The sequence below is a fragment of the Quercus suber genome, unplaced genomic scaffold (assembly GCF_002906115.3).
Source record: "Quercus suber isolate HL8 unplaced genomic scaffold, Cork oak 2.0 scaffold_307, whole genome shotgun sequence".
In the NCBI taxonomy this organism is placed as follows: Eukaryota; Viridiplantae; Streptophyta; class Magnoliopsida; order Fagales; family Fagaceae; genus Quercus; species Quercus suber.
Window position 1 is genome coordinate 217569 of NW_027069763.1, and position 10920 is coordinate 228488.

At 33.1% G+C, this 10920-nt stretch overlaps 1 long non-coding RNA gene across 2 annotated transcripts; it reads left to right on the forward strand.

Annotated features, from left to right (window-relative positions):
• The first annotated feature begins 5746 nt into the window (after positions 1-5746).
• Positions 5747-9776, forward strand: LOC111984940 (uncharacterized). Of its 2 annotated transcripts, none has more exons than XR_010632670.1 (4): positions 5747-6065; positions 7219-7314; positions 9302-9387; positions 9510-9776. It is a non-coding gene; the product is annotated as an uncharacterized LOC111984940 (long non-coding RNA). The 2 variants fall into 2 exon arrangements; XR_002879987.2 differs by having other exon boundaries at positions 5749-6068.
• The last annotated feature ends 1144 nt before the right edge of the window (positions 9777-10920 follow it).

Below are 10920 nucleotides of genomic sequence, written 5' to 3' on the forward strand. Positions count from 1 at the left end.
GTACGGTATCCTCGAGTCTATTGGGCCTTTGACCCAAGCCCAATAGTACAAGCCTTGACCTTGACCCTTTGTACGGGATAAGGCCCCAAGCCCGCTAAACCGTACACCCAGGTCTTGTGTTGCGATTCTTGATCTAAGGTACGTCGGACCCGTAATCTTGGCCCATACTCCTGAGGGAGCACTCCGGGCTTTACCCGGTCAATTGCATCCCGGATGGGAACGTAATTTCTCAGGGATACATGTCTCGGCTTCCTGGTATGGCCTTGGGGAATATTGCTGTCGAACATCCTTTTGGAGGTGGGAACCAGTTCCAATGCCACCATTGCCACTCCCAACGAAACATCCACTTAAACGCAATGGAATTGGACCATCATTTCCACTTATAATCAGAAATAATCATGGCATTCTCACTAACCTCACACTATAAATAAGAAACAAGAATGAGAAGAAAGGAGTTGGCAATTCTGGGGGGAATACTGAGAGAAGAAAGCAAGCACTCAAAGAGAATAAAGGAGCGACTTTGTGAGGTAGAGAGAAAGATTTAAGGAAACAGAAGTGTATTAGGCCTTGTTGAGTATAGGACCACCCATAGTAGGAAACCGAAAAGCCCACTAAACAAATAGATTGTAAACCCAAGTAGAGGTTAAGCCCAACAACCATATTTTAGGTACTCACAATTGGCGCAATGTACGATATGGTATCCCTGAGTTTATTGGGCCTTTGACCCAAGCCCAATAGTACGAGCCCTGACCTTGACCCTTTGTACGAGATAAGGCCCCAAGCCACTAAACCGTGGGCCCAGGTCTCATGTTGCGATTCTTGATCTAAGGTACATTGGACCCACAATCTTGGCCTATACTCCTTAGGGAGCACTCTGGGCTTTGCTCAGTCAACTGCATCCTGGATGGGAATGTAATTGCTTGGGGATAAATGTCTCGGCTTCCTAGTATGGCCTTAGGGAATATTGCTGCCGAACATCCTTTTGAAGGTGGGAACCAGTTCCAATGCGACCACTACCACTCCCAATGAAACATCCACTTAAACAAAATGGAATTGGACCATCATTTCCACTTATGATCAAAAATAATCATGGCATTCCCACTAACCTCATGCAATAAATAAGAAACAAGAATGAGAAGAAAGGGGTTGGCAATTCTAGGGGAAATACTGAGAGAAGAAGGCAACCACTCAAAGAGAGTAAAGGAGTGACTCTGTGAGGAAGAGAGAAAGATTTAAGGAAACAAAAGTGTATTAGGCCCTGCCGAGCATAGGACCATCCACAATAGGAAACCCAAAAGCCCACTAAACAAATAGATTGTGAGCCCAAGTAGAGACTAAGCCCAGCAATCATATTTTGGGTATTCACAATTGATATGTCTTCATCTTTTTACAAAGAAAACCCATTTTAACATATATAGTAAAACTCATATTCAATTCTTTAAGTATTTTAAATTAATATGTTTTTCGATTGAATTTAAATATATAATGGTATTGACCAATACAGTAGAAATAATGTCAAAGTATAATTAAATTCAAATAGAAGACCTATAATTGATCATATTACCGGCATATATATATATATATATATATAGCTTTAATTTTTAACATTTTATTTTTCCTTTTTCTAATTAAAGTGGGACTTGTCATTGATAGCTACTAACCAAAATATATTATTTAGGAAATTAGGGGTCAGAAATGCTTGGTCAATAGTTTGCAAAGAAAACAGCCAGGAGATTGTAGGTTTAGATCCTAACCTTTTACACTGAAACCCATAATTGATTTGTCTTCATCTTTTTACTAAGAAACACATTTTATGAGAGGCAGAACTTATATATAATTCTTTAAGAGTTAAAAGTTAGATACTTCAATTGAATTAAAATAATACTATAGATACAAACTATTTTACAAAAAAAATTTATAAATTGCTAATGTGGTGGGTGCTTATTGGTAAATGAAAAAGTTATACTAATGGTGGGTCTAGATGAAAACCAATAAGAGAATTGAACTATATGATCGCATTCACTAATATGGTAGAAATAATATTATCTTTTTCAAAGTACAATTAAATTCAATCATGTGATTTATTAGTAAACATAATTACATGATTGAATTCAATTGGAAAACCTAAGATACATCATCTAATTAAACAACTTTACCTAATTTTTTCCGTTTTATCAAATATGTATATATATTTGTAGAACACGTGCCTTTAGTAATGGAATTTTATTCAATAACAACTAATCAACTAGTGGTCCTTTAAGAAGAGTGAGTTTAAAGTTTAAACCCTCTTTTGCTATTCTAATTACCTATAATAATTTTCTAAACTACTTTAGTTTTTTGAACTTAAACCTATAATTTATATTATTTTGATAATCAGGGGTGAGAAATGCATTGTTAATAATTTGCATGGTAGGAGGAAGAAAACGGTTTGGAGATTGTAGGTCTAGATCCCAACTTTTTACACTGACCCCCATAATTGATTAGTATTCATCTTTATACAAAGAAACACATTTTATCATGTGCAAAAACTCATATTCAATTCTTTAAGTTTTATAAATAAAGTTCTTCATTTGAATTTAACCATATAATTGTATTGATCAATACAATAGAAATAATTTTACATTTTTTTTTAAGTACAATGAAATTTAATTATGTGATTTATTAGTCAATATAATTATAACCTGAGGTACATCATCTAAGCAACTTTACCTGAGTTTTACTTTTTTATCAAATATGTTTGTAGAAAGCGTGCCTTTTGAAATGAAATTTTATTCAATAACAACTTATCAGCTAGTGATTCTTTAAGAAGAGTGAGTTTAAACCCTCTTTTACTATTCTAATTAGCTATAATAATTTCCTAACCTACTTTAGCTGTTTGAACTTGAAACTATGATTTATATTATTTTGGTAATCAGGGGGTGAGAAATGCATGGTTAATAATTTGCATGATAGGAGGAAGAAAATAGTCCGGAGTTTGTAGGTTTTGATCCCAATTTTTTACACTGAACCCCATAATTGATCTATCTTCATTTTGTTATAAAGAAACACATTAATTTTATCATAAGCAAAACTCATATTCAATTCTTTAAATTTTATAAATTAGGTTCTTCAATTGAATTTAACTATATAATTGTATTGATCAATACAGTAGAAATAATTTTAGCTTTTTCAAAGTACAATTAAATTCAACCATGTGATTTATTATTTAATACAGTTACATGATTAAATTCAAATAGAAAACCTAAGGTGGATCATCTAAGCAACCATACTTAAATTGTACCATTTTATCAAATATTTTTCTACAATAGAGCCTTAATTTCGAAATGGAATTTTATTCAATATCAACTAATTAACTATTGATCCTTTAATAACTAGTCAAAAATTTAAATAATTTCCCTAAAACATGCTTTTATCATTAATTGTTCATGCTTGTGCGCATGGAGGGCATGTTAAAAGTGGAGTGGATAGAAGCACATGATATGAGACATAATACAATGATTTCATTTCTGTAAAAAATTAAAAGAAACTGTTATATATAATTATTAGAACATATATGAAAATTGTAATACTAGTGTTTTAAACCGAGTTTATAATAATTGTTTAACCTACTTTAGCTTTTTGAACTTGAACCCGCAACTTATATATATTATTTTGGTAATTAATCAAGGGTGAGAAATACATGGTTAATAATTTGCATGATAGGAAGAAGAAAATAGTCTGGACTCTGGAGATTAATTGTAGGTTTAGGTCCCAATATTTTACTGTGAATCCCATAACTGATTTGTTTTCATCTACTTACAAAGAAACACATTTTATCATAGGCTCAATTCATGTTCAATCCTTTGAGGGTTATAAATTAGGTTCTTCAATTGAATTTAACTATATAATCGAATTGATCAATATAGTAGAAATCATGTTAAATTTTCAGAGCGTAATTAAATTGGACCATGTGATTTATTAGTCAATACAATTACATGATTCAATTTAATTAGAAAACCTAAGGTACATCATCTATGCAACTATGCCTGAGTTATATATTTTTATCAAATATTTTTCTAGAACATGTGCATTTGGAAATGGAATCAATAACAACTAATCAACCGGTGGTTCTTTAATAAGAAAGTTAGTTTAAAGTTTAAACTCCCTTTTGATATTCTAATTACCTATAATAATTGCTTAACCTACTTTAACTTTTTGAACTTGAACCTGCAATTTATAGCTAGAACCACTAGAACTGTAACATAATTCAGACTAGAAATACCTTAAAAACTCCTTCCTTTCAACTACAGAAGTAAAAAAGAAAAAGTGCACACTAATTGGACCATGATCGATGCCTCAAACTATAAATATATTAGAAAGTTAGAAACTACATCTCTCTTCCCTTAATCTTTACCATTTAATTTCTACTGTAGATGTGATTTTATTTTGTTTAGATTGTTTATCAATTCTGTTATAAGCTTATGTTCATTTTTTGCTCGTACATTGTTTCATATTAAGTTTGAATTGGTAATTTATAAATTAGGAGTCTAAATGTTCATAGTGTTTTATATGCTATTTGAACTTTCAGTCAATCTCAAACTATTTAAATACATCCATCAGTAACACTTGTTTTGATACATATATTACTTAAAAACTGGCACTAGACTAGGTTGTTATTAAGATGTAATTAGTTTAGAGAATGATGTTTAACATGATGAAAATGAAGGAACAGAGCAAGTGGACATGGTACAGTCTACTTGATGAATTTTATGGATGATGTTTGAGCTTGAATATAAGCAGCAAAATCTTGTCTACATTTGAAGGACAATCATGCATGCATCTTATGCCCTCTAGCCCACTTAGGCTATTGTCTAGGCCTCTATTTAGAAAAAGGTCTAAATCATGCTTTGATGTTTGGTTTTATTGTAAAAAACAAAAGGGTTGGATATGCACTGTTTCCTCCCCTAACGCAATTAAAAATTTTAAATTCTTTTAACGGTGATAAAAAAAACCTTGTGCCTATGCTAAATCATCATTGACAAGAGACGTTATCTCATGCGCCCAGTGCATTTGAAATTTTTTCCATTGACAATCAATTTTCTATGCACTAATTGAATTTATCGAACTGTGCACAATTGAAAAAATTGATGCATTATTGAAAACATATAATAGTTTCAACTGATTAATGATTAATATCAGGATTAACTAGTAAGCACCAATTCATTGACTATGCTCAAATGGGTCGTTATCATTATTATTATTTTTTTAATTGGTGCATACTGCATGGTCAAATAAAAACATATGAACACCATAAATTCTAAGTATATATGGTTTCAATTGATTTGAGCTTTCTTCATACTCCAAGCACTCAATGTTGTGATCCCAACGTTCCCGGTTCCATTATTGAAAGCATATAAGTGGGCCTCAGCATCCGTAGCCAATGTGGGATAAACTCTAGCTGTGATGCAAGCTTTTCCTTCTCCACCAAAGCTCTCCACTATAGAGTGATCAATCTGTAAAAAGAAATAACCTCGAATGCATTAGGACGCTAAATGGGTAAATGAAAAAAAAAAAAATTTAAATCTTAAGTAAGGCCGTGTTTAGAAAATGCAGGTCCAGTTTTCTTGAAGCCGCGTTTTATACACGCGGCTTTAAGTTTTGTCTGTAGCCGCGTGTATAAAACGCGGCTTCAGTGTTAGGATTTGGCCTCGTTTATTAAACGCGGCCTGATCTGGCCCCTAAAGCCGCAGTTTAAAAACGCTGCTTCAAGAATTATATAAATACTAAAAACCTTTTCAACCCTAGCCTCCATCTCTCAAGCCCGATCGCACATCAGCCTCCATCTCTCCAATCTCAAGCCCTCTCCCATCGCACATCACACATCTGTCTCTCTCCGATCACTTGCTAAATTTCCTATTTCACCACTAACATTGCAAACAAATAAAGCGGGAGATTCTGGGCAGCTAGGAAGACCAAAGGGCGTGGGTTTCGTGACGACCACCACCCCGAATCGGCCGACCAGCCTTCGAGACTCGCCGACTCCAACTTCGACTCCCTCAAGTCCGATGATGGCCTTGGTCCTCAATGTTGTCAGTCTCTCTTTTCTATTTTAGGGTTTCATAATTATAGTTTGTATTTTTAATAAATATTGGTTGATGTGATTTTGAATTCTTGGGTTTTGGCTGATGGCTTTTGATTCATTGTTATGATTTCGGATTGATTTTGTATTTCTTAATGAGGGTTGTAGGGTTTTTGAAATGTTTAGTAGCAGAATGATTGAGAGATTGTTGAATTTGGGGATCAAATAGATGAGTGTTTGGGTTTAAATTAAGTTCAGAGAGATTTGGTTACTTCCTGTTGAAATTTGGTAGCAAGATTGGGTATTTGGTTGATTTTAAATTCAAATCTTGTGCTTTCGAATTGACTTTTGTGTCTTCCTAGTGAGAAATTTGGGGTTTTTGAAATATTATTCGTTGAATGATTGAGATAATGAGTTTGGAGATCAAATAGATAATGTGTTGGTGGTGCTGAAATTAAGTTGAGAGAGAATTTTTTATGGTTGTGTTTCAATTAGAATGATTTCTAGCTGTGTGCGTGTTGGTTTCAATGAATATTGTGTGCGTGTTGATCTGCATTTATTCAATGAAATATGGACTTATCAAAAGAAAAAAAAAAGAAAAAGAAATTGAAGATTTAAATTGATATTTTAGTAGGAAGGTTATCCAAGTCATATCACACATGCAAAAAAATGCTGAAGAGTAGACTGTATCCAAGTCACCCATCCTAAGAGTCCACTAAAGTGGAAACGGCATTGGGTAATGACCCTTGTATGTTTATCTATGATGTAGCTCTTCTTGGCTTTGTTGAAGGTCCTCCGTTTACCCTGCTATGGCTCTGTGAGGTGACTACTTCATTTGCGCATTATATATTGTATCCTTTTTTTAATTATAACCAAGAATTTTTATTCTTTAACCTTGGATTCAATTTTTTCCTATAATATGTTTTAATGGTGTAGATACAAATAATGGTGGTTTTGAGTAGCATTATATTACACAGCTTTGGAATATAGCAATTGCTGTAATTGTGTCTGTGAGTGTATGCATTACTCTCTAATGTATTCTTTGGGTTCTCAATGATTTATACATACATATATATATATAGATATATATAGTTTTATATTTATTTTGTTTCTAAGAATGCTTAGTTGTCTCATTTAATCGCTCCATGTCTTTATTGCAGGATCTTCATCTTAGAAAGCCAGGAGTAAGGAGGCCTCCCAAAAGGTCTGAGTTTGAAGTTCCTACTGAGGAGGTTCTGAAAAGTGCAGAATTGAAGGTAAGCTTATATGGTTTTGTACATTCCCTCTTATATGATGAATAAAAAATTACATTATAAAAAGATTTTTCATTCTTTTTAATCATGGAAGTGGGATTTCTATTGCTGTACAGTGGTAGGTCCAATCATATTCCATGCCCATTGCTAAATTGAAACACTTATTTCTGAATTCTTTATATGAGTGGTCTTCACCGTCATTGTCAATTTTCTGTAGAGGGGTTCCTAGAATCTATGTATTCCTTGAGTTGTTGCTGTTCCTTTTTGTTTATATTTTGTGTTCAGTTTTGTGTCTACTTCTGTACACAGCCCATGTACTGGGGTAGCACGCATTTTGGCTTTTACTAAATTTTTTTTTTTAAGACACACACACACACACAAATATATATAAACTAGAAAGATAAAATTGTAGTGGTTGTGAATTTTTTAGTATTGATCAGCTGGCCCATCTGTATGTATAATCATTGAATTGGGAAGATGCTGAGATTGCATTTCGTTATCTTCATTTTTTTAATTGATTTTTTTTGGGTAAAATTAATAATTGAATATGAAAATGGGACATTATGGAGATCAGACATTCTTAGTGGTCATTTGAATAGCATGCAGCTTCCTTGACCTTTTTCATGACTCATGACTAGACTTAATAATCAGTAAGTCTTGTTCCTTAGGTAGCTCACTGGGATGCCTTAGAACTTGATGAAGGTAGGGCAGAAGTATTACTGCAAGCAGTAAAATGTGTTTATGTTAATATCAATTATAAATTTTGTGTATTGGGTTTTCAATTTCGTGTATTGGGTTTTGATGTAGGACTAATTACACTCCATTTGAAAGTTGTGTTTAGTAAAATTTGATAGTAATTTTTGTTTTACCACTACGAACTGATGAGAAGGTGAAGAGGGGTTGTTTAAAAATTTGTCTGCAACAAGTCAACCATCTACCAATCATATGGTTTATGCAAGACTGGTAGTTTGAGTTGAGGGTCAGATATGAGTCTAAGGACTTTTGGTCAAACATTACAACTGCTCTATACAACCATAACTATGGTCCTACACTTAGATAACAAAACCACAAAATAATATAGAGAATTAAAACTTTTGTTACTTAGCCAAAAAATAAAATAAAATTGTTAACTTATTTTGGGTACATAAACATTCATGGCTAGCTGATCTTTAAATGTTAACTTATTTTGGGTTTTCTGAATTTTCAAACCATTTTTTTTTCATATATATATGTGTGTGTGTGTTTGTAATTTTTCAATGGTCATGTTATAGAAAAGTCATATAGGATTGTTAAAGTCTTGAGGTTAGTGCTTCTTATGGAGGAATTCCAAATTAATCAACGGTTGAGTAATTAACTATATGGAAGTGGAGAGAGCAATAGTTATGACTGTTAGTTTTGTAGATATACTTCAAAAAAAAAAATTAGTTGTACCCCATTGAATATTGTTGGTATATAGAGAGAGGTGAAGGTGCAATTAGGTATGAACCTCAAGTTAATTAATTTCTTTATCTTCCTTTGTGGGTACATTGCCCATACATAGTGCAAATTTTTGTGTGTGTGTGTGTGTGGAAAAACTCCTCTGTTAACTCTCATTAGTGCAACATCATAGGTCAAAGTCATATTCGGCTAGCAATTAGGATTTCCCAATCGAGTTTCTAGTTTCGAAATATGCTGAAGCCATATAGTTTCTATATATGTATGCTGAAACCGTCTCTAACTAGAAAGGCAAATTCCAAATATAGTTTTAAGTTCTTTTTACATGCTAACAATACATTATTGAAAGTTGAACATGGCAAACAGATTTGACAGATTCCCTTAATCTACAATATGTCAATATCCACTCCATTTGATTCCCACAATTTAAGTCATATTCAGTTTTTGATTGATTTTTGTTTTCTAAAGTTATAGTCTCTACCTACTATTTTACTTTTACCAAATTTTATTTAGATGTATAGTATATTTAACTATACTAATAAGGAGTTCGTTGTAGATAATGAGCTCAACCCGTAGAGAGAAAGATTGAGCGATTCATGCATCTTGCCAACTTGACAAGGTGGCCAAAGGGCACAAATAGAGGTGAGACCATGTTACTCATAGCTTGTTTTGGTATAAAATTCCACTTTTTGTGTTCTTGCTACATGTTAGTTCTCTTTCCTCATTTTGTGGTTGTCATGACTTTCTGTGTATGCATATTGCAGGTTGGAAATTTTGCCAATTGCTTGGTTGAGGCTAGAAGTGAGCTACAGCATAAGTATGTTCTAAATTATTTTGTGGAAGCTAAGTTTGTCCATTATGTTTGTTTTCTTTCATAAATGTTTTTGGGTTGGAATCATTGTGGTAGGACTCTCCTAGTATGTTGCAACTTGGTCTTCAAGCATATAAACCTATACTGTTATGTGCTATTTAGAAGCTCACAACTTATTGATTATTACAGTGACTATTGGGAATAATTTATTGATTGTTTAGTTAATGGAAAAATTTTCTTCCTAATTTCTCACTGCATATACCAGACTTTGAAGTAATCATCAGACTTTTACCATCATAAGAACCAATAGGAAGAGACACCTAAGGATGGACTGCAACCAACCTTAGGCCCTTAGGCCGCGGTTCAAGCGCGGCCTAAAGTTTAGTCCTTAGGCTGCGTTTTAAGCGCGGCCTAAGGACAAGACTTTAGGCCGCGTTTTAAACGCGGCCTAAGGACTAGACTTTAGGCCGCGGTTTAAGCGCGGCCTAAGGATCTCCCCTTTGGCCGCAGTTAAAAAACGCGGCCATAGACCCTGTTAGGCCTATAGTCACGGGTTTTAGGCCATGTTTGAAAACGCGGCCTAAAAAAACGCGGCTATAGGCCAAATTGGGCTATGGCCTCGTTTTTATGACCTATAGCCGCGTTTTTAAACCGCGGCCATAGGCCCTTTTTTTTGTAGTCACCGTGCACTTTTGGCGCGATAGTCATTTTATAAGTATAAGTTGTGACGTGTGGAGAGTAAGTGTTGGGGTTCAAATTTTCAATAGAGAGTTTCACACATATATATATGTGTAGATTATACTAGAGTAAAATTCTATTTCAAAAAAAAAAAAAAATTAGAACATGAAGTCGAGTGATCCTGAGAGACACAGGTGGAGAGATAAACAGTGTAAATTGTGTTCTAATTTAATAAAAATTCTATACGCTTGAGAAAATGAGGCTACAAAAAAAATAAATGAATTTGCCAACACTTTGTTGAAGTTGGCACCGTACGATGAAAGATCTTTGTGCATGACAAAATTATGGTTTTGGATTGCCGTCACCTAGATATAAATTTGTAAATAAGGTAATAAGATATAATTTATTATTTGTAAATTATTGATAATATAATAAATTTTATAGTGAAGTTAATTTATATATAATTTTTAACAAGTTTAATTAATCCAGATGAAAATTATTTTATCTAATTAACTCAAATTATAAGTTTAGCTATAATTTAGTTATTAATTATTAGCATATACTAATTATGAAAGGATACAAAATAAAAATAAAAATAAATTGTTGAAGTGTTTAATATATATGGGAAAAATATGTTAATCAAGTTCTCAATTCTATATAATACTAATAATTAAAAAAGTTTGAGC